Source organism: Natator depressus, chromosome 8, assembly GCF_965152275.1.
Source record: "Natator depressus isolate rNatDep1 chromosome 8, rNatDep2.hap1, whole genome shotgun sequence".
Taxonomy (NCBI): Eukaryota; Metazoa; Chordata; order Testudines; family Cheloniidae; genus Natator; species Natator depressus.
Genome location: NC_134241.1, coordinates 105,810,231 through 105,834,265, shown reverse-complemented (window position 1 = coordinate 105,834,265; position 24,035 = coordinate 105,810,231). Strand labels below are relative to the sequence as shown.

The 24,035-nt window shown below is 45.6% G+C and overlaps 1 protein-coding gene and 1 long non-coding RNA gene across 16 annotated transcripts in view; one reads left to right on the top strand and one right to left on the bottom strand.

Moving 5' to 3' along the window:
- PTPRF (protein tyrosine phosphatase receptor type F) overlaps positions 1-24,035 on the top strand; it is a 599,167-nt gene that overhangs the window by 421,847 nt on the left and 153,285 nt on the right. The gene's annotated exons all lie outside the window — the stretch shown is intronic.
- LOC141993001 (uncharacterized) lies at positions 795-8,182 on the bottom strand. Of its 2 annotated transcripts, none has more exons than XR_012640722.1 (3): positions 7,814-8,182; positions 5,448-5,586; positions 795-946 (listed from the first exon to the last, which is right to left on the bottom strand). It is a non-coding gene; the product is annotated as an uncharacterized LOC141993001 (long non-coding RNA). The 2 variants fall into 2 exon arrangements; XR_012640721.1 differs by lacking the exon at positions 795-946 and adding an exon at positions 4,214-4,261.

Sequence of the window (24,035 nt, the reverse complement as noted above, 5' to 3'; positions counted from 1 at the left end):
CCCTGCACTTGACATTGAGCTTTGAACTCCTTATAAAAGGCTTGGAGCTTTAGAAAATGCATTACAGTTGGGGGGAAGAGGGGATATTCTCTCTCTCAGAGGAATCCTGAGAGCTAAAGGGGAAGGGGCTGGGGTAAACAGAGCAAAGAAAGAAGATTAGTGGTCAGCAGAAGTATGGGGGAAAGAAATAACTGTCCCCATTCTCACAAGACTGGCTGGCTAGAGGAGCGGCGGCAGGCCTCCTGCCACATAGAGCAGGGACATATCACAAACTTAATAATGATAAATGGCAACAAAGCAAGCAGGATTCTGAGATGGAGGCAGCCTGAGCCTGAATCCCATTCTTGAGGTATCTGTGTCAGAATCTGCACAGTAATGGAACGAACTTTAATTTCCCTTTTCTTCTCCGTAATGTCAATGGCATTTGCTCTTTTATTTGGGTGTCATAATGGATAATAATGGATGTCTTTGGGAATAATTTCCCCTCATCACTTCATGTTACAGCAGCATATTTGGATGTCTAAGGTCCTCTTCAGACGCTTCTGTGGAAATAGTTTCTTCCACAATAATGCTAGTGTAATGGAGTTAGGGTTGTATTGAAAAATAGTAAGGTGATTTTTAAGGGGTGAATTTCATTTCAAAGAATTACAAGGAAAATTTGGGCATTCCATTTATTAAATCCCTGTTCCACACACATTGCCATGATCAAACATGCATAGATATTGTGGAGGTTCTGAAATGTTTTGTGTTGAAATACAGGAGGGAAGTGCACTCGCCTGGAAGTCACTTTCCCCTGAGAGCTCTAATAATCCTGCACTGGTCATTTTAAAAACGAGGGATTGCAGCAAAGTTAGCTCGCCCTGTGATGCAACACACGTACATTCGGATTCAGCTTGTGCAAGACATGGCACCCTGATGAGATTTGAAACAGCCAAGACACGAACACCTGGGAATGAGAACAAAAGGAGTTCTGACATTACATTCATAATGGTGATCAAAAATATATCCTGTTATTGATACATAAGGTGACAGAACAGCTGACAAACAAATCGGTTTGAAAGCAGAAGAATTAGCTGATGACATTCTGATCTGTGCAAATAGGTGATGCTATTTACATTTTAACGAGTTTAAAAATCAGCTACTGCAAATACAGAGCAGTGTACTTGAACTGCAAAAATGCCACCATTCTTCCTGACTCAGTGATAATGGTCTAAGAAGTGCTATATATGGTGAAAATGCAGCAGAAGCTCTACAGTGCAGGCTGGAAACCAGTGATGGAAGCAAAAGCAGCATTCATCTTAAAACAAATTCAAAACAGCACCTGAATTAAAAAAACAAAACAAGCTTTTAAAATGCCGAGTTTGATGTAATCAAAGTAGAGAATAAGTGGTTGTGGCAGTTTCCAGCTGAAGAAATCAAAGATAAAAGCTTCAGTGTGAGACTAACTCCCTCCCTCCCTCTCTCTTTGCCACATACGGGCATAGAAATTCATTCCTCCACAGTCTGTCTCAACCAGCTTGTTTTCCAGGGAAAGGTTTTCTCCTAGTATCCTCAAGTAAAACCTGTACAGAGGTCTGAGCTCCCTTGGCCAAAAGCAGAATATTGCTTCAGACCTGGCAGGTAAACTGTGGTTCTGTGTTGGGATGGATTCCTTCGAGTCATTGCGATGCCTCCTGACAACTTGGAGCTTCTTCCAGGCATGTCTCTGTGTATCTCCTCAAGTAGGACATGCTGTCACACCTCAGTCATTAGAAACAGAAAATCTTGTAGGGCGCTAGGAGCAATCCTGAGCCACTCTGTGCATCTGATCTGTTCTGTCTGTAGAGTTAGTTTAAGCTACTATGGCAGAGGTCCTCAAACTGGGGCTCAGCTCCCTAGGAGGATGCGGAGGAACATTCGGGGAGGCACAGCTGGAGCCCCAACCAGCGCCGCCCAGCTCCACTCCTGGCCCCAGGACCCCAGCTGCTGGCCTCCGCTCCACTCCCGCCTCCAGCTGTGGCCCCAGCCTCGGTCCCCTTATTCCTGTCCATGTCCCCACGCTCCCAGCCCTGGCCAGTGTGGGGGGTGGAGAAGGGTAAGGTGGAGTGCGAGGTAAAATGTTTGGGGACTACTGTAATATGGGGTGAGACCAATCTCTAGCACTGTTTGTATGTGTGACCCTGGTCAATGCTGCATCCTGCCAACACTGAAATACTAATACACCCGTGGTAGGCAGGCTCCCAGGGCTGCTTAGGAGAGCATTAAACAACACAGAAAGGAATGTGCCTAGAGGGTGGAATGTATCTTAGAGCTCGAGAGAGGTTGTGGGGTAATAAATTGAAGTGTTAGGAGGCAAATCTGGCAGGGCTAGTGTTCAGACAGTGGAAGCATGGGCCCTATATCACACCAAATACACTGTACAATCTCAATGGACAGGTACAGAACTAGCAGGGAGACACCAGCTGATTTGGATGACCAGGGGTGAAACGGTTATAGGAAACCGCAGATACCTTAATAGTAGATGCATAGGAGCACTTCTTTCTTTGGTGGTTAAAAAGTGAAACATATACAAAAAATCTTAGTTGTGTTAGGGTGGTTAAAAGATAGGAAACAAAGTCTAGGAGTAAATGGTTAGTTTTCACAGCAGAGAGAGATAAATAGAAGGGTCCACCAAAGATTTGTACTAGGACCGGTGAAGTTCAATGTATTCATAAATGATCTGGAAAAGGGGTGAACTGAGACATGGTAAAGTTTGCAGATGATACTAAATTACTCTGCATATTTAAGTCCAGAGCAGACTGCGAAGAGCTACATAGGGATCTCACAAAACTGGGTGACTGGGCTCAAAATGGCAGATGAAATTCAATGTAGATAAATGCAAAGTAATGCACAATGGAAAGCATAATACCAGCTGTACATACAAAATGATGGGGTCTAAATTAGCTGTTAGCACTCAAGAAAGAGATCATGGAGTCATCAGAGATAGTTCTCTGAAAACATTTACTCAATATTTAGCAGCAGTCAAAAAAGCTAATGATGTAAGGAACCGTTAGGAAAGGGATAGTTAATAAGAGAAAATATCACAGTGCCACTATATAAATCCATGGTATGCCCACACCTAGAATACTGCAAGCAGTTCTGGTCTCCCCATTTCACAAAATATATATTAGAATTGGGAAAAGTACAGAGAAGGGCAACAAAAATGAATGGAGGTATGGAACAGCTTCCGTATGAGGAGAGATTAAAACGACTGGGACTGTTAAACTTGGAAAAGAGAGGGTGGGGGTGGATGTGATAGAGGTTTATAAAGTCATGGTGTTGAGAAAGTAAATAAGGAAGTATTATTTATCCCTTCACATAACACAAACCAGGGGTCACCCTATGGAGTTATTCGGCAGCAGGTTTAAAACAAACGTAAGGAGATATTTCTTCACACAACGTGCACTCAACCCATAGAACTTCTTTCCAGAGACTGTTGTGGAGGCCAAAAGTATAACTGGGTTCAAAAAAGAAATAGATAAGTTCATGGAGGATAGGTCCATCAATGGCTATCAATACAATCCCATGCTTTGAGTGTCCCTAAATCTCTAACTGCCAGAAGCTTGGACTGGATGACAGGGAATGGATCACTCAGTAATTGCCCTTTTCTGTTCCATCCCTCTGCAGGATCTGGCACTAGCCACTGTAGGAAGACAGGATTCTGGGCTAGATGGACCACTGGTCTAACCCAGTATGATCAGTTGGCTCTCTTTCAGAGCTGAGTCTCTACATTTAACTTCAGTGATAGATTCCTAATACAACTAAACAAGCAACACCTAGAAGAAAGTACTTTGGATGAGCCCCGAGTGCCTTCTACAGTAAATTATGTCTGGGCTCTGTGTTTACCCCTTAGAGCACCCTCAAAATGTGCCCGTTTGGTAGGCGGTTGCGTTAGAGAAACTGTCGTGTCAACCATGCTCAGAGAAGAGTGCACTGGATCCAGGATTTAATCTCCCAAATCCACTAACAGGCTCTTGATGGATGTTAGGTAAACCCTTTAACGTGTTCACAAGAGGTATTTCATCAGTTGGAAATGCGTGCTTTTTTATGCCTTGTTTTTTATAATGCTCACCTTACTTTGAAGTTGTTGTATGTTCCTTGTTGGTCCTGGCCTGATTGCCTCCAGACAGTAAAGAAGAATGTCATTCGACACCAAAAGGAGAGTTTTTGTTTACAAGGGTGTGTCTGCATCATTTCTCCCATAGATTTGAATCCTATACTCTGTGGAGGAGCGAGCAGAGACCTATGGGGTGTTAAGTCAGCAGAATAGTAATTAACATAATTATATGCAAAATTCTGAATGTTGCAGCTCTCTCTCCCAGAACTACATTGATTTGCAAACTAACAGAAGAAAGACTTGTTCAGGTGTATTTTTGTTAATAAAGTGGGCAGATGTGGCTGAGTACACACAAGGATCAGATCTGCCAAGTAAAATATGCCATTTTTTTACAGTCCTTTTTCTGTCCATAGTCGCTCTTTAAAAACACAAAGGATTATTTGTAGATCACTGAGAAATGTTAAATGACTTCATTGAATATTCTGTTACTATGCAGAGATGTGAGAACAAAGAGATGCAGACAAAAGAATTCCTTTGCATTTGCTCTTTCTCCTCTGGGTATCAAAGACAAATAACAAATTGGTGGGGGTGGGACACTTGCTGGGACCTTTGGATAAAAAGAGAGCTAGGCCTTTCAGTAGGGAGAAAAGATGAGTTGGGGGAGGCAGGCAAAGCGCCTGCTACTTCAGAAATGGGGACAGGGAACAACTATTCTCTGCAGGCTGTGCAGACAGAAGGGCAAGAATGGGCATAAACAGCATTGGGGAAAATTCAGATTAAGTATTACATTAGCAAAAGCCCTGTGCGAACAGTCTGGGTGATGAGACCTGTTGCAAAGGGAGGTTGCAGATCCATACGCACTAGAGTTATTCAAGCCAAAGACCGTGAAGTCTCTCCTATCATACTGCTGGGGGATGAGGAAAACAACCCTTCTACAGTACGACCCCTCCTAGACAGAACAGCCCTCTGGTTCCAGCGTGCCATTTACAATCCAACAGTGATGGAAAAGTGAACCCTACAAGTGGCTTCCCCAAGACATTTTCTAGTTGTTCGTGTCTGAGCAGCTCTTCTGAGGTGTCTGAGATTTGTTACAGAATCTTTCCTATTCAGCTCCTGACATACGCGTCTGAATTTATTTTCTTCCTGATCAACTTTAAAGGTGTGTAATCATGCGAAACATACACTGTTGACAGCACAATTTTAATTCTTGCCAGCCACTCGGCGGCAGGCAGTGCGACAGGAGCAGAGTGCAGATTTCCACTGTCCCCTTGGTTTAATAGATTCACTGCTATCACAGTTTCATTAATTGCCTCACCTCTAAACACAGTATTAAAATGTTATCAGCCTCTTACGGGCTGTTTCATATTCTTACCATGGCCAGGTGCCGCTGCAGAGGAGGGCTGGTTCAGGTTCTATCGTCGCACAACTAACTGTGAGCTCTTTAGACCAGGGACTTTCTCTTATTCTGTTGTGTAAAATGGGCCCTGATTTCGATTGGAATCTGAGTGCTTCTGCAATATAAATAATAAATTTAAAAATGTTATTAAAGCTAATGTTAAAAAAATTATATAATACACAGGTTAAGAAAATAGAGTCTGTACGTCTGGGTATAGTGCTTAGATTAGCCACAAATACAAAGTTTGTTTTAAAAGTCAGAAGATACATATAATGCATAATCAGCAATAACCCAAATTAAGGTGAATAAATTTAAGAATACAGTTTAGATTGGGGTGGGCAAACTATGGCCCGTGAGTCGCGTCCGGCCCACCAGCCGTTTTAATCCAGCTCTCAAGCTCCCGCTGGGGAGCTGGGTCTGGGGCTTGCCTCACACTGGCGCTCCAGACAGGGAGCAGGGTTGGGGGCAACGCCGCATGACTCCCAAAAGGAGCGACATGTGCCCCCACCGCAAGTGCCTCCCCACAGCTCCCATTGGCCAGGAATCGTGGCCAATGGGTCCTTTAGGGGCGGCACCTGCAGACGGGGCGGCATGCAGCAGAGCCCTACCCCTCCTGCCCTCTGAAGCCCTCGGTCCCAGCCCGGAGCACCCTCCTGCACCCCAAACCTCTCATTCCAGCCCCACCCCAGAGCCCCTCACCCCTCCCTGCACCTCACCCTTCCTGCACCAGCCCGTAGCCCTCTCCCACACCCTGAACTCCTCATTTCTTGCCCCACCCCAGAGCCCCAGCCAGAGCCCTCACCCCCTCCTGCACCCCAACCCCAATTCCGTGAGCATTCATGGCCCGCCATACAATTTCCATACCCAGATGTGGCCCTCAGGCCAAGAAGTTTGCCCACCCCTGGTTTAGATATTAGAATCCGAATACTCGGGTACATCACTGATGAGAAGTTATACAGAGTGTTGGAGGTAGAAAGCAAATATATTAACCTGTAGATTGTCCCTCAGTAATTGAGCACTTAGGGTAGGTTGTCCATTTAGAAAATAAAATCCATCAGGGAAGTATTTCAGTTACTTTCCCAAACGCACTTCTCATTGGTACTCCCCGTAGCAGGGACCACGTCATTGTAATTCATATATGCAACAAGGGGCAACTTTAAAGTTCTCATCTGGCAAGTAAATCATAGAGTTCTTCCACCATTAAGTGGAAGATGAGCACGGAGGTATGCCTATTGTTTCCTGACTTTCCATTTTCTTAAGCTGCAACATAGTAACAATGTTGTTTTAAAATATATTATTTCTTTTTATAGCACTATAAGTCTCCATGGCACTTGAACCTTAACATTATATCTGTGGTGGGGAAGTTTGTCTTGGCTCTATCTTCATTTATTTCTAGGAACATAACTGTATGAGGAGAAGTGTTGCTAGTGAACTAATTGAGATTGTTGCTAGCAATAAAAGTGAAGTTACCCCCAGATATTTTGAAGTCCTGATCGGTGGTTGGAGTTGTAAACAATGTCTAAACATTGTTGGGGAGGAAAGAGGGAACCAAGGACAGATCTAGAAAAGGAGATTTTCAGGAACTTACTATGCCACATGACTGGATTTTTGGGACTTCCCAATCCTAGTGAACAGCACGGTGCTGTGTGTGTAAACCTTGAGGCATGTCTCCTCATTTCAATGAATCATGTTTAAAATATGTTGGTCATCAGTCTTTAAACAGGTTCAATTAGAAGTTCAAACATTACAGAATGCAGCTACTAAGAGCCAGCGTATGAAATACAATAGCACTCCAGTGATACAGTTATGGCATCATGGTTAATGACCAAAATATTAAAGAACTTATTGAAATTCAATCATCAGTCAAGGTAAATTGAGTCTTGTGGCAAAGAATGCAAATGCGTTCTTTTGATACTGCATGAATACAAAACCACCCAAGCTCCGCTCACACTTGTTTCTATGGTTATCCGCTTGTGAACAGCTGGGTGAGACATTGTGGGGGAGGGGAGAGGAAGGCGTGATAATTAACTTTTCATTTACTAATTACTAGCTGGAATTATCATGATAATCCTGATTACTGGATTAGTTCTCACATTCTTCCTTCCTTCTTTCCCAATGTCACAAGCACACGCGGTGTCTCAAGCACTGTACTGGCACGGTGATTGCTGGGGAGTTCTTTGATGTCCGTGGGTTTGTTGCAATAGAACATATTTTTTTAAAAAATTCAGTCTTTCTGCAATCACTGTTTCCCTGAAATACTAAACATGAGTGAGAGGGTCTCCTTGAGTCACAGCAAGATTATCATTGTAATCAAGGTATCCATGGAGTATAATCTTCCTTACCTGCTGTTTGGACCACATCAGATCCCTCTGCTGGTTCCCTCTCACCTTCCACATCAAGGTTCTTGTTCTTGCCTTCAACGCTCTTGCACAACTTTTCCTCACCAAGATCTCCGCTCTTGTTTTTTTTGGTCATCCTTTAGCTTGGCCAGTAATGCCAGCCTCACTATTCCCTGTATTTTCTTCTCCCTTTGTCTGCTTGCATGCTGTCCCTGTGCATGGAGCTCCCTCCTTATTGCAGTGCTCCAGGCATCCAGCAATTCTTCATTAAAAGTTCTCTCTGAGGTCCACAAGTGCCAACATGTGTCAGTTAAAACCCCTCTAAGTTGGCACCATTCTCCGGGTCTGCCAGCATGCTGTGTCATCAGCATGTTTTACTTGGGATACTCCTCAGGGCTGGGAGCCTGTCTCTGTGTTTTTGTACAGCATTGAGGACAATGTTAATAATAATCTAATATCCTCTTCAGACACTGCAGTTGGTTTCTGGTCATGTAAACTGGTGAGAATGAAGAGACATTTCAAACAAACTGTGTGTGCATGAAACTCCCCTCTGAACAGGAAAACCCATGTTCTCAATAGCAGTGTGACTCTCCATGCCTCCTGTTACTGTCAGGACTGCCTTTCATTTCTCTTGGTCCATCTCCTCCCCCTCTCAGTGAGGGTGACCTTTGAAGAATTTTACTGCTTATCTCTCTCCTCCATTCAGGATTCTGCTCTCGTGCACTTTGTTCCTTCCCAGCCCGCACAGCATTACCGACATGGAGACAGGCAGGCTGTTCTCTCACCCGATTCACCGAAGCTCTGCCCCAAGATTGATTCCGTCTGTGTGCAGGAGCAATAGCGATCTAATGGGCACTAATGATCAACACTGATCTCCTCTCAGGCTACCTGTGCAGATTTTACACAATGCTCTTAAAATGCAAAGTGAGAACAAGCTATTTCTTACCTCAAGGACAAAAAGCTGGCACCCCAGGCTATGGTTACCTCCTTCAGAAACCTTGCCAATAGCGAGAATATACATCTGAAAATGGCTGTAGTAAGAATTACATTGTTACATTTAATAAAAATGGCCTCATTAAACATTTTCTTTAAAAGACTAAAACAGACTCTCAGATTTATAATTAATTTTTCCTACACACGCTGCTCTCCACCCTGTTCTTCAAACTAGCTTTGCGTATATGTGAGGTAAGTGTCTGAGCACTATATATGGACCATAGGAGACGACACTCCCAAAAACTCCTCTGGTGCTAGAGAACTGGGGTGGCTGTTAAAGAGAAGATGGGTCTGCCATTCTCCATGTGGATGCGGATTGTTTGAGAGATAACGGGTGCCTTGGACCCTTCTGTCACGTGCCACCAAAGCTACTCTCACAAGATGGCAATCTACTGTTCATAGCTTAATTAAGCCCCTTAGTGTTGCCTTGCGGATACTTAGTTTGCAGCTTGTTTATTCTGAAATATGGACAAGTGAAACTACTGCACACCGTTGAACCTCAGTCTGCATCCTGTAGGCGAGTAATGCCTGATCGGTGACTGTGGCGCAAACCAGAGTCATTTACATACATTAATAGCAAATCATCATCTCAACCTTTGTAGATAGTTTCCAAAAATTAACTAACTGGATCGTAAATTCCTGTTTTGCTTCTGTGAACAGGATGGCAGACTGAGCCCCTGCACAGGGAAAAGCAGCACTGTTCTGATGGGTCACTTGAAGGCTCTAGATGCTTTGAGGTTCAGGGTAATTACTGCTGAATCAAGGTGGCTGGTGAGCCGTTAGCACCAGGACATAGAAGTGGTGGTAGTCTCTCTTTGGCCAAAGGGAACTACAGAGCTAGTGCAGTGAAGTCCTGTGAGGAAGCTGTAGGAACAGCCCAACTCAGAAGATGCTCACGCTGAGGTTTATGTTGTGTTCTTGTTTCTGACTTAACAAGTCAGACAACAAGGGAAGGGGTGAGTTTTGGACGTTGACTCTGGGACCATGTCGTCTGTTGGTGGCAGAGCATTAATGATAACCACCAATGCTCAGCCCATTTACACACGGTGTGGAACAGAAAATGGAAGTCTCACAAAAAACCAGAATAAGGATGGGCATTGTATGTAGTCGTTGGCTCTCATGTCGTCAGACTTCCAAAATAGAAATCTTTCTAAGGTTGTCAGAGAGAAATTGGCAAGCCCAAAAGCAGGAAAGGACGTGGCTGAACACGCCAGCTGACAGAAAGTGCTGTCACATTTCTACAATTGTCAGTTAGGACGAGAAGAAAATCTAGTACAGAACTGCTAGCACATCTGGCATAAATTAAAGGTGAGCAGCTGTCCTCCAGACTGGCCAGTTACCCATTAGCCAAGAACAAACTTCATAGAACGGGCAACATGTAACAGATGGTGTGAGCATGTAACTTAGTTATATTGGTTGCCACTGCAAGTCAAATTCCCTTAATGAAAGGGCTTTTCATTTGCACTGTAAAGCCTTTAGGAGTCTTGTTCTGGGCTAGCTATGTCTACATCACCAAGGCCATTCTCAGGTCCCCTGATGCTGGTGTGCTAGGCTTTATAGAGTATTTTGAGATGCCTTGGCACAATAAGGTATCTAAGTGTCTGTGCTAGTTGCAGCTGGAAAACTATTCCTGCAGAAAGAAGATATGGCCAAAAGTTCATGTGAGCAGCACTTCACACTCACAGGCACCAAGACTCAGAACAAACTACGGTTTGGGGCAAGCTCTGCTCTAGGCAGGAGCCATAATGGCCACAGTGAAGCAGGGGATGATTAGTTCAGAATAAATGGAGCACTCAAAGATGGGAAGCACAAATATTCATCCTCCTGTCATCAGCATCGGTGTCTCTTCTGGTGCGGCATGGGGCACATCCATAGATTCCTAAATTCCAAGGCCAGAAGGGACCATTGTGATCATCTAGGCTGACCCCCTGTACAGCACATGGCAGAGAACTGCCCCAAAATAATTCCTAGGGCAGATCTGCTAGAGAAACGTCGAATCTTGAGTGGAAAAATTGCCAGTGATGGAGAATCCACCAAGGCCCCTGGTAAATTGTTCCAGTGGTTAATTACTCTCACCGTTGTAAATGTACACCTTGTTTCCAGTCTGAATTTGTCTAACTTCATCTTCCAGCCTATTCTTCACTTCCATCTCCTGCCAGCCATTCCCAGAGAGCCTGTTTGATGAAGCAGACCAAATTCCCTCTAGCTATTTTGCTTTGTTGTGAGCTGCTGCCTTTCCATACTGATGAAATGACCCTGTCAGCTGGTGGAGATTCCTGTTACTTAATGCCTTTGTCTCCTTGTTTCCCTTTCCTGTCTTCCCACTTAATAGCCATGATTGTTTTTATCAAGCTTTTGTATTGAAACCTCTTCCCAAATTCCTTACATCACTGCTTGCCAGTACCTCATGTGCATATAATCATTGAGTTGATATAGCTTGTGTATCACTTCTTTCTGGTTCCTAGTCAGACTCTTCCACTCCAGAGATCTGTTTTTAAGATGTGCCCAGATGGTGAAGTCATCCCATTCCCATAAGCCCCAGAACCGATGTAAAAGATACGTATACACCCTAAGCAAGTCACCTCTCCATCTTCTTTTGGATAAAAACGGTGCTGTGACTACACAGGTTCCGCGACTACACAGCCGCTTTAAAGTGCTACCGCAAACGCTGCTAGTGAAGACATGACCTAGGCCTCTCACTCTATGGCATTTTTCTCCAGCTCCCCAATAATGTGTGTCGGCCTCTCCAGCGTTTCAGCGTACAGTAGACCCCCAGTTACACACACCTCAGGAATGGAGGTTGTTCATAAGTCTGAACAGAACATATGGGTTGTTCTTTCAATAGTTTACAACTGACTGTTGACTTAATACAGCTTTGAAACTTTATTATGCTGAAGAAAAATGCTGCTTTTACCCGTCTTAGTTTAAATGAAACAAGCACAGGAACAGTTTCCTTCCCTTGTCAAATCGTTTTTTTAAACTTTCCCTTTATTTTTTTAGTAGTGTACATTTAACACAGGACTGTACTGTATTTGCTAGCTTTTTTTTTTTGGTCTCTGCTGCTGCCTGATTGCGTACTTCCGGCTCCAAACGAGGTGTGTCGTTGACTGGTCAGTTCATAACTCTGGAGTTTGTAATTCTGAGGTTCTGCTGTACTTTTTAAAAATAAGGACACCAGAACTGGACACATTATTCCAGTATGGCTCTTACTAATGGCTTACACAGAGGTAGAATCACGTTTCTTCTCCAACTCACATCCCACTGGGAGCTCACATGGAGTTGCTTGTCCACTAGGGATATGCCTACATACCAGAAAAAATCCTCCGATCCTGGGTCAACAGACTTGGGCTCACACGATGGTGCTAAAAATAGCTGTACAGACATTTGGGCTCAGACTGGAGCTTGGACAGGAGGTGGGTGTCAGAGCCCAAGCCCAAATGTCTACACCTTATTTTTAGTGGACTGCAAGCATCAGAAGCCCAAGTCTGTAGACCCAGGCTCACCACAGCGGGGGTTTTGTTTTGGTTTTGCTGTGTAGATGTACCCAGGACGCTAACTCACTTTCAGAGTCACTGCTCAGTCCCTCGTTCTGTAGGTGTGGCCTACACTCCTCCTTTTGAGCTGTATGACATTGCACTTGGCTGTATTAAACTGCATTCTGTTTGAATGGGCCAAGCTTATCAAGTGATCCGGATAGCTGTCTGACTGCCCAGCCCGTCCTCATTGTTATTTCGCACTCCAGTCTTTGTGCCATTCACAGAGCTGATCAGCAGTCAGTTTATATTTACTTCCAGATCATGGATAAAAATACTAAATAGCATCAGGCGTACTACTGAGCCCTGCAGGACCCCGCTAGCCACACCCGCGTTCTTGCAGCTTCAAAACCGTGCCGTGAGTATCCCCAGACATAACCAGCTACCTTCCAGAGGTAGTCCAAGGCAGGTTAATAAACCAAATTGAGGAGTGTCTGCTTTAGGCTCTTTGAGATATGACATTCCAAAAACATTTGAAGAGTTTTCACAAAGAGGGAGGACGGGATTTGTTTTTTCAAGCCCTCCCAGACTGTCTCTCAAACACCTTGTTCAATTAACTGAAGACTTCCCTCAAAATTCCTCCCTTGCCAGCAGTCTGTACATGAGACTTCCTGCTCTTGAAAACTGGGAACCTAATTACAATCATAACTGTACAGGCACTGCCAAGATGCCTTAGTCTGGATATACACCTAACTGGACTTTGAAATATTTCCTGTTGTCTTTTGTACCACTGGAAGCATCGAGATAAACATTCCCCCAAAAGGATTATCCTATAATTAGTTGTAGTGAAGTTTGTCCTTTTGACATTTAGGACTGAGAACGACCTTATATCTATGTGAGTGAAATTAAACACACATTAGCAGGAAATTGCTGTTCTGAGGTATAAAAGATTGATGGCCCAAAGAGCTGCCACAGTCGCACTATTTTGTTTTTCAGTACATAAATCTGCAGAAAGAATTACCATGTGTAATGTGTACAACAGAAAATCTAGTGCAACTGTTAAAAACTTTTTAGAGACTTTTGATAATTGCAAAGCACATTGCACAGTGTATCTGCTAGTACATGAAGTTCCTGAATAGTGGAATAAATGGAGCTATGAAGTCTTACGATTATAGCTTTATAGAAAGAAGCCCAGCATACCTTCCTCTGCATTATGTAGTCCCCGTCTTCTGTTCACCCCTCCTGCAGGGTTTTAGAGACAGGAAAGATGTGCAGTTGTGTTAGCACAGATCAGATTCCGTAGCGCTGAAGTCTTCGCAATCAGAAAAGGGAGCAAAGTGCCTGTTGGGTTTCTATAATATGGAGCTGGTATTAGAAACCTTCACACTTAATCCGGGCAGCACGCGTTTGAATGTGTACATCTGGGAGGGCTGCTGCCTGTATTTCAATCACATGTGGCCGTTATTCTTGGTTTCCCTTCCCCTTCACTTCACCATTGCCCTATCTTGTATGTTTCTGGGGAGTCACTTTTTCTGGCAGTGAGATTTGTACGTTTCTGCTAGCTGCAGCCACCAGCCATGGCCTGAGGTCAGCTTGTGTGGATGTGCTGCATCCTTCCAGCTTCTCTCAGTTCCTTTACACCAGTGTATATCCAGAGCGTAGAAGAGACCCTAGTGGGTTTAGCTTGGGCTAAACTTGGCTCTGTTTTCTTTATCTCCGGCCAGCAGGGCGGCAGCATCATTTCCTGCTGGGTCCGTTGTAGAAGACACTAACTTTTAATCAAAGGCCGTTGGCAGACCCCAGGGGAGTTGTGCAGCTGAGCTTGGTTAAACAGACTATCTGTCAAAGGGTTGTTCGAGTTAAAAACACTCCCCCCTCCCTGAGAAGAATGCTGCTCCTCTCCCTCCAAGAGGGTTTGATTCAGAGAGTGCCTCCCAGAGTGAAATCAGTGATAACTGACAGGCTCCCTATCTTCATAAATCCCCAATAATTGTAACAAACACTCAGTGTCACGGGCCAGTGCTGTGCCAGCTGCCACGCCAGCCTGGCAGCTACCACAGCTGCCATATCACACTTTGTGCATGTGTCCATTTCGGAAGGGATTATTTTCTGTGTGTTAGGCTGAGAGATGCTGCGTTCAAAAAGGCGAGGTGATCCATGCAAGTTCAGGCTTTAACTCTTTCCAGCTGGAATCTGGGCTCAGATCTAGCTGAAGCAGCTGACATGAGTTTGGTGGTCACATCCTACTCCCTGATGTGTTCACATGATTAAACAGCTGCAGCAATGGCAATTTCTGTACTGGGAAAAGCCACAGTGGAAATCATAGTGTTTGCTGCAGGTGAGGTTTTCAGCAGCATCGGCAGAGCTCTGTGAGGGAAGATTAGGCTAGAATAGCAGGGGAGCTGCAGGTTGAAATTGAGGGCCATTGTCAGAGCCGTGTGAGAAAACAATTGTAGGAAGAAGGGGGATGAGCTCTAGGTAATGGTAGAAGAAGAAAGAGGAGCCAAGGAATTATAGACCAGTTACAGCTTAACTTAGACACCTGGAAAGATACTGGAACAAATCATTAAACAGTCACTTTGTGAACACCATCCTAGAGGATTATAGGGTTATAAATAATAGCCAACATGGATTTGTCAAGAACAAATCATGCCAAATTAACCTAATTTTCTTCTCTGACAGGGTTACTGGCCTAGTAGGTAAGGGGGAAGCTGTAGATGTGATGCATCTTAATTTTAGTAAGGCTTTTGACACAGTCCTACATGAGGTTCTCGTAAGGAAGCTAGGGAAATTGGTCTAAATTAAATGGCTACGCGGTGGATGCAAAAGTGTTTGAAAGACTGAACTCAAAGTAAAAAGAAAAGGAGTACTTGTGGCACCTTAGAGACTAACCAATTTATTTGAGCATGAGCTGTAGCTCACGAAAGCTCATGCTCAAATAAATTGGTTAGTCTCTAAGGTGCCACAAGTACTCCTTTTCTTTTTGCGAATACAGACTAACACAGCTGTTACTCTGAAACCTGAACTCAAAGTAGTTATTAATCATTTGCTGTCAAACCAGGGGGACATCTCTAATGGAGTCCCACAGGAGTCTGTCATGGGTCTGATTTTATACGATATTTTCATTGGTGGCTTGGATAATGGAGTGGAGAATATGCCAAGAGAACATATGGATGGACCAAGCTGGGAGGGGTTGCTAGCACTCTGGAGGACAGGATTAGAATTCAAAACAACCTTGACAAATTGGAGAACTGGTCTGAAATCAATTAGGTGAAATTCAGTAAAGACAAGTGCATAGTACTACACTTTAAGAAGAAAAACACCAAATGTACAACTACAAAATGGGGACTAGCCTGATAGGCCATAGTACTGCTGAAAAGAATCTCGGGTTTATAGTTGATCACAAATTGCATATGAGTCAACAGTACGATGCTGTTGCAAAAAAGGCCAATCTCATTCTATGCGTTATTAAAGGAGTGGTGTAGGTAAAATACGGGAGGCAGTTGTCCTGCTCTACTTGGCCCTGGTGAGACCTCAGCCGGAGCACATTGTCCAGATCTGGGCACCACACACACAAACTGGAGAGAGTCCAGAGCACAGCAACCAGAATGCTAAAAGGTTTAGAAAACCTGACCTATGAGGAAAGGTTAAAAAAAATAATGGGGCATGTGTAGGTTTGAGAAAAGAAGACTGAGGGGGAGCCTGACATCCGTCTTCAAATATGCTGCGGGCTGTCAGAAAGAGGACAATGATCAACTGTTCTCCATGGCCACTAAAGAATTAATGGGCGTAATCTGCAGCAAGGGAGATTCAGGTTAGAGATTAGGAAAAACATTCGAACTCTAAGGGTAATCAAGGTCTGGAATAGGCTTCCAAGGGAGGTTGTGAAATCCCTGTCATTAAAGGTTAAGAACAGGTTGGACAAACACCTGTCAGGGAAGGTCTAGGTTTATTTGGTCCTGCCTCAGCATAGAGTGCAGGACTTGATGATCTCTGGGGGTCCCTTCCAGCCCGACATTTCTATGATTCTGAGACCATTGATTGGACACAGGAGTTTGTGTCTAGCAGTGTATAATGTAATGGGGTATAGCCAATGTGATCAATCTCTCACTTTCCTGGGCATGTAATTAACTCAGATTTTAATGGCTGGTAAAATATAAGCTTGAAAAACCATCTTTTCTAGCGTATCTAGTACTGCTGACCCTCCTGTTTCTATGTTGTGTTGCGCTTGCTTACTCTGCAGCTTCTGTTTTGTTTCTGGATTAAGGATGTGAAATTTTCTTCACTTTAGGATCTTAAAAAACAGAATAGCTAAAGAGCTGCAGCACAGAGGTTGATTCCTCTGGAAAGTGTCGCATTTAAAGTTAAAGTTGACTGAATTTGTGTGGTGCTTAGGACATGGATTGCTTCTAATGGCCAGAGCGCCATACTCTAGGGCAGTGGTCTCCAAAGTGGGGTGCGCGCACCCCAGGAGGAGCGCCACCGGACTGCACTCTGCCGTTTTTTTTCTTTGGCGGCAGCTCTGCACGCCTGCGGCAGGTCTTCCCTCCTTCTTTCTTCGGTGGCACCGTGGGGGTACGCGATCCAAAATCTTTGGAGACCACTGCTCTAGGGGAGGAAAGGTGCAGTTGAGTTGAAATGAAATGTTCAGGTTTTTTTTACGTGTGTCTTTGTAGCAAAGGGAATTTCTCTCCCTAAAACTAGTGTTTGGGGGTCAGGCTGGTTGAAGATGTGTCTTCAAGTAGGAAAAGGGCTATCTGCGGTTTCATTCTTTCTGTTTCTTTCAAGTCATCTTGTATGGAATTTAGATGAGTTTTAATGAGGTATGATGTCACTTTGAGGAAACTGAGGACTGCTCACTTTTCTGTGAAACGAGGGTCTGGAGCCTTTTCTTTGTTCCTTCTGTGGCACTATCAGATCTGATTGCAGAAACCTGATGAGGCTCTTAATCTGGGCACCACATAAACCACCATTCTGGCCTTCTCCTCTTTACTCATCTTGTTTCTGGGCCAGGTTTTTATTGCAGCCCATCACACTCAGTGTTTTCTGACAAAAGGCAGCCAAGGACCCTTTGTTCTATTAGCTTCTTTACTGGTGCAGTGTTTTCTGGGTGGAATTGGAGACTTTCCCAGGCAGATATAAAACACACTCAAAGGATTGGAGGTGGCCACTCTCACCAACTCTGCTTTAAAGTGTGTAATTGAAAGGCCAGCTGTGATCTAGTGGAGTGAGCATGCTGCTGTGAGTCAGGAGACTTGGGTTCTACTCCACACTGACAGCGACTCACTGAGTGACGTGGACCTTGGCTTTCACCTCTTCTTCCCTCCTTTTCCGCATCTGCGAAAGGGGGCTAACAATACAGTGGCAAGTGCTTTGAGACTGACTGCCGGAAAAGTGCTCTGAGTGCTTCCAGTGTACTATTTATTATTGGTTTGTGTTTGCTGAAAAGCCTGGAACCAGACAATCCAAGGAGGAGGTGAGGAACCAGAACAGCTTCAGACAGGAGGTCGCGTGGTTATTACGTGGGGGTCGCGAGCTGTCAGCTTCCACCCCCAAATCTCGCTTTGCCAGCATTTATCATAGTGTTAAACATAAAAAAAAAAGTGTTTTTAATTTAGAGGGGGGTCACACTCAGAAGCTTGTTGTGTGAAAGGGGTCACCCTAGGGTGACCAGATCTCCCGATTTTATAGGGACAGTCCCGATTTTTGGATCTTTTTCTTATATAGACTCTTATTACCCCCCACCCCCCATCCTGATTTTTCACATTTGCTGTCTGGTCACCCGTCACCACTGAGCTAGAGCTTGTAGGAAGGGCTGTGTGTGTGCTCTGTAGTCCCTGAGCTCTGACCCCATCTGTTCAAGCCCACTGGAGAAGCCAGCAGGTGTGAATTTTTCATTGCCATTTCTTCACCATTCCTCATTGCACCGTAAGCTGCCGTTTTGCTGACTTTCACCGCCTCATAGCAGGAAAGGTCAGGAACCTCATAAGCAAGGGGAGCTGAGGAGTGGGGAAATGCAGAGTAGCAGTTCAGGCAGCTGATTCTTTTTGGCATTAGAGCCCTAATGAATGTTCTGTCATGGTCCTGTGAATATTTCAAGAAGCATTCTTCTCCTGCCTTCCTGGGCCTCCGAGTTACCAAGGTTACCTGACATGACTTTCCTGAGAGACGTAGCTGCAGGTTGGTTGGTCTAGCGCACCTGCCTCCTCCTGATTGCGCCGGCAAATGCCACTCAGCGAGGGGCTTCACCTTCCTTTCTTTCCATCCAGCTGCCGCTGCTTCCCTTGCTCCCTCTCCACTGCTGCCTGAGGTGTCATTTATTCCATTTTATTTTATTTTTTGGAGTAAGGATCATTTTAATTTTGTTTTGCTTGCATAACCTGGACTGTTATCATCTGACTAATTACTCACACATTTTCCTTCAGACAGCAAATGGGAGTGATAAAGCTGCAGCAGGTTTATGTGATTTCTGCTTATCAAATTACTGTAATTATTTGAAGAATGGCTTAAAATTGTATGGAGTAATGAATTTAATTATGAGTTTGCAGTGATGCCTTGTGCTGCATGGGGCTCGCAAGTGGGCAAGTTTATTAGAGGCTCTTCGCAAACTGACAGCAGGCGAGGCTGACGGCTAGTTCCTTGCAAAGAAAGGTTCTGACATGTTCACATGATACCAAGAGGGGGGAACAGGGGCATGCTTAGCAGGGCAGCTTGACAGATAGTTCTCCTAATCTGCCATCTTGGCTAGTCCATTTTTAATACCAACCTGAGTAAGACAAAGTCTCAGAGCTCTCCCAGGACTCTGTGTGCTGAGGCTTCTTGGCTTCACTCGGATATTTTCTGCCTCTGCTGCACTGGCACTGGCACTGCCACGTGCATGTGGGAAGACTGCCCTTTTGCCCAGGCATTAGTGGCTTCCTCTGTGAATTGATTTGATTTTGGAATGAAACCCTTTGGGAGTTCAATATGGGGGTAGCCAGCTACCCAAGCCAGTTCTGAGAGTGCTGCCAAACCTGTGGCCTCAGGGGCCCCACCTTATCATGACCTGCTCACAATACCATGGTGTTTGCCATGCCTGCACCATGTGCTGCAGAGCACAAGTAGCTTCAATCTGACTGAGAGCTCCATGGGGACAATACCTGGAGTCCCATGGGAAATCAAGATGGGACCCTTTGGTCTTGTAGCCTAGTCAAACAAGACTATAAATTTTCCACACTTACGATGTTTATTAATAATCAAACACTCAGACACTCGTATTATTGTTTTGTTCAGCAAAGGCTCTTTCCCAAAGTAGGCTACACAGAAGTTTATCTTACAAATTTTCCTTTCTTTAAGGGATTGAGGCAGTTTGCGATAATGAGATGCGCCTTGAATGCTTGCTTTATTTAAATACCAAACAAGGATATTTATCATTGAACTCTACCAGGTGATATATCAAATAAATACCTCCAAGCCAAAAGGTATCAGAGCATACTTACGCACACGAGGAAGAAATAGAGGAATACAAAGTTAGTGAAGTCCCTCAGAAGACCATGGATCTAGTTAAGGCTAGTTCAAGAGAACCCAGAAAATGAGGAAGTAGGTTGGGTCCTTTATACCCCAGTTTTATGTAACTTCATGACTAAAGTCTGTGACCATAACAAGATTAATACCTACCTACTATCCATATGTGGCCTTCCAGGTCTCTACAACTACCCCTTTAATTATTAATATTAATAAAGTACATCACATTTCTGAATAATTCCTATATGTAAATGAGGTCCATCTGCCTAATTACTACCTAGTAACCAGATTGCTAAACCCCTCCCCCCCTTCCTTTCTTGCTAAACTGGGCTGTACTGTATCCTTAATGGTTATTCATTGATCTCTCAGACTTGCGTGCACAGAATTTATGACGTGAGGTTATTTCCTTAGGCCTGTAACATTTCAGCTAAAACCCAGCCTTTAGCATAACTACTCCCACAAGGCCTCACACTAATACAACAGGCCTTAATCTTAGCAAGACTTATAACCCACTTATGTTTACCTACTTGCCCCCTGGCGAGTTCAAAACTAATAAGCAGTGGACCCCTGTCAATATTATATCTCTGTAGTGTCATTCCACTTACAACAAGCTTAAGATTAGTCATGAGGCATGAGAAAGTCCTTCTCTTGCTTGACAGAAAATCTCTATCTGCTGCATCCCTAGCGCTCTCCACCTACACTCTCACACCAGTTCTGCTGATTCTCCCCCTGCCCTTCATAAAACTGGCTTCCATCTCCATCCCTACCCAAAGTTGGCCTGGCCTGAGATTGAGGCAGGCTGGGAAACAAGATTGCACAGGGACTCTTAGGGTACATCTACACTGCAATTAAAAACCCGTATGGGCTTGGGCTGTGAAGCTGTTTGATTGCGGTGTAGAGGTTTGGGCTCAGGTTGCAGCCTGAGCTCTGGGACCCTCCCACCTTGCAGGGACCTAGAGCCCAGGCTACAGCCTGAGCCCAAATGTTTGCAGCACAGTTAAACAGCCCCTTAGCTTCAGCGTCATGAGCCTGAATCAGCTGGCACGGGCCAGACACAGGCTTTTAATTCCAATTCAGACATACCCCTCGCCCTTGCAGCCAGCAAGCCCAACTGAATGGCTCTGTAGGAAGCCCCAGATCTCCTTGAAGTAGCCCTGCCTACCGCCTCTTCCTCTGTGCACAGCCTGTGTTAGCTTTACCTTTCTTGCCAGGGGGAGTGAATGACAAAGTATAAATGACAGGTTTCAGTATAAATGCAATTCCAACCTGTTGGCTAGGGTCTGTATTTTAATGGGATTCAAATAGGCAGCTAATTGTAGGGTTATTCATTTACAGAAACAGATTGTTGATGCAGGATATCATTTTACATCCAATGCTGCTGCTGCTGTTTATGTAGTCAAGGAACAAAGATGCATAGAGCACGGTACAAGTGGGTAGAATGTGCTTGGAGTAAAAGGCCTGGAAGGGGCAATGCAGGGCAAGGTGCTGGGTGTGCTTTATAGCGGAAAAGCTTCACAAAACAAGTGGGTCTGGGTTGGTGAGTGGTAATGGGAAAGCTGTTCCAAGCATGGGGAGTGGCTTGGGAGAGAGTTCAAAGTAGGGAGTGGATGGAGGAGGGAAAGCTGCAGTGAGTGGGTAGAAGAGTGGTGGAAAGAAGTGCGGGTGGGGTTAAGTTTTGCAGAGCAGTAAGTACCGATGAGGAGCTGGAATTTGCTACATGTGAAGTGTGGGGAAACTGTGAAGAACTTACGCTCTGTTGTGCGATAGGACCTTCTTTTCTTCCTCACTGCTGCTGTGATGCTTCCTGTCCATGTTCCCAGCTGAAGCGTACGGCATGACCCCTGTAGCCCTGGAACATTCACTGCCGAGCTCCAGGGAGCAGTCCACCTCCAGGGCTTCAACCTTTAAAAAATTATGGCAATTATAGAAATTTATTGGGCAAGCAGATTTTGGAAGATATGGTCCCCTCTGATTTGGATGTAAAGCAAATCTGGTCTGAGACAGGGAGGGCATTAGACAAAGCAAACCTTTGTCATACATAGTGCAGAAGACAGGAATTAACAGGGGAACTTATTTGCAGGATGGAATTCTATGTGGTATCGTTTCTGTTGCAGTGAAAGGTCGAAAAGGGTTATAAACGGAGCTGACCCTCAGAAAAGCCTGTCTTGGCTCAAACGCTCATTCTGCATCTTCTCAGTTTTGGACAGCAGATGGAAGGAGCATGATAAACACACAGAAATGTAGGGCTGGAAGGAATCTCAAGAAGTCATCCAGTCCAGCCCCCTATGCTGAGGCAAGACCAAGTATGCCTAAGACCGGGGCGGGCAAACTTTTTGGCCTGAGGGCCACATTGTGTTTCTGAAATTGCATGGAGGGCCAGTTAGGGGAGGCTGTGCCTTCCCAAACAGTCAGGCGTGGCCCGGCACCTGCCCCCTATCAGACAGCCCCCCTGGAACCCTTGCCCCATCCATCCCTCCCTGTCCCCTGACTGTCCCCTGCCGCCCCATTCAACCCCCCCTCTCTTTCCTGACTACCCCCCTGGGATCCCTGCCCCCATTCAACCCCCCTGCCCTCTGACCGCCCTCACCCCTATTCACACCCCCACCCCCTGACCACCATCCTGAACTCCCCTGCCCTCTATCCAAACCCCCCTGCTCCCTGCCCCCTTACCGCGCTGCCTGGAGCACCGGTGGCTGGCAGCGCTACAGCTGTGCTGCCCAGAGCCCCAGGACAGGCAGCCGCCCCGCCCTGCTGGAGCCAGCCACGCACCATGCAGCCCAGAGCACCGGGTCAGGCCCCAGGAGCTCCCAGCCCCCCGCCCAGAGCATGGCGCCGGCAGCGTAGTGAGCTGAGGCTGCAAGGGAGGGGCCGGGGGCAAGCCTCCAAGGCCAGGAGCTCAGGGGCCAGGCAGGAGGGTCCCGCTGGCCGGATGTTGCCCGTGGGCAGTAGTTTGCCCACCTCTGGCTAAGACCATCCCAAACAGGTGGTCATCCAACATGTTCTTAAAAACCTCCAATGATGGGGATTCCCCAACCTCCCTTGGAAGCCTGTCCCAGAACTTTACTCATAGAGTTAGAAAGTTTTTCCTAATATCTAAATCACCCTTGCGTCAGATAAAGCCCATTCATCAGTGAACATGGAGAACAATTGATTGCTGTTCTCTTTATAACAGCTGTTAACATATTTGAAGACTGTTATCAGGTCTCCCCTCAGTCGTCTTCTCTGAAGAGTAACATGCCCAGGTTTTTTCAACCTGCCCTCATAGGTCAGGGTTTCTAAACCTTTTATCGTTTCTGTCACTCTGCTCTGGACTCTCTTCAATTTGTCCAACTTTTTCCTAAAGTGCAGTGCCCAGAATTGGACACAGGACTCCAGCTGAGGCTTCACCAGTGCCAAGTAGAGTGGGACAATGACCTTCCATGTCTTACATACAGTTGTTAATACATCCCAGAATGAGATCAGCCTGTTTTGCAATTGCATCCCATTGTTAACTCATATTCAGTTTGTGATTCACTCTAACCCCTAGATCCTTTCCTGCTGTACTACAGCCTAGCACAGGGGTGGGCAAACTACGGCCCGCGGGATTGCCCCCTCTGGTGCCGCAGGCCCCGCACCGCTCTCAGAAGCAGCCGGCACCGCAGCCCTGCGGCCCTGGGGGGGGGGCGGGGCAGGGCAGAGGGCTCTGTGCGTTGCCCTTGTCTCCAGGCACCGCCCCCCGCAGCTCCCATTGGCCAGGAATGGGGAACTGTGGCCAATGGGAGCTTCAGGGGAGGTACCTGGAGGTGTGGCAAGGGCAATGCGCGGAGCCCTGTACCCCCCTTTCCCCAAGGGGCCGCGCAGGGACATGGTGCCGGCCACTTCCCGGTGCAGCGTGGGGCCAGGGCAGGCATGTAGGGAGCCTGCCCTGGCCCTGGTGCCTGCCGCTGCACTCCCTCCTGCACCCCAACCCCCCACCCCAGCCCTGCATACAATTTCCCCGCCCAGATGTGGCCCTCAGCCCAGAAAGTTTGCCCACCCGGGCCTAGCAAGTTAGTCCCCATTTTGTTGTTGTGCATTTGATTTTTCTTTCCTAACTGTAGTACTTTGCACTTGTCTTTACTGAATTTCATCTTGTTGATTTCAGACCAGTTCTCCAATATGTCAGGGTCGTTTTGAATTCTAATCCTGTCCTCCAAAGTAATCACAGATCCTCTCAGCTTGGGGTCATCCACAGATTTTATAAACACACACTCCACTCCATTATCCTTCCAAGTCAT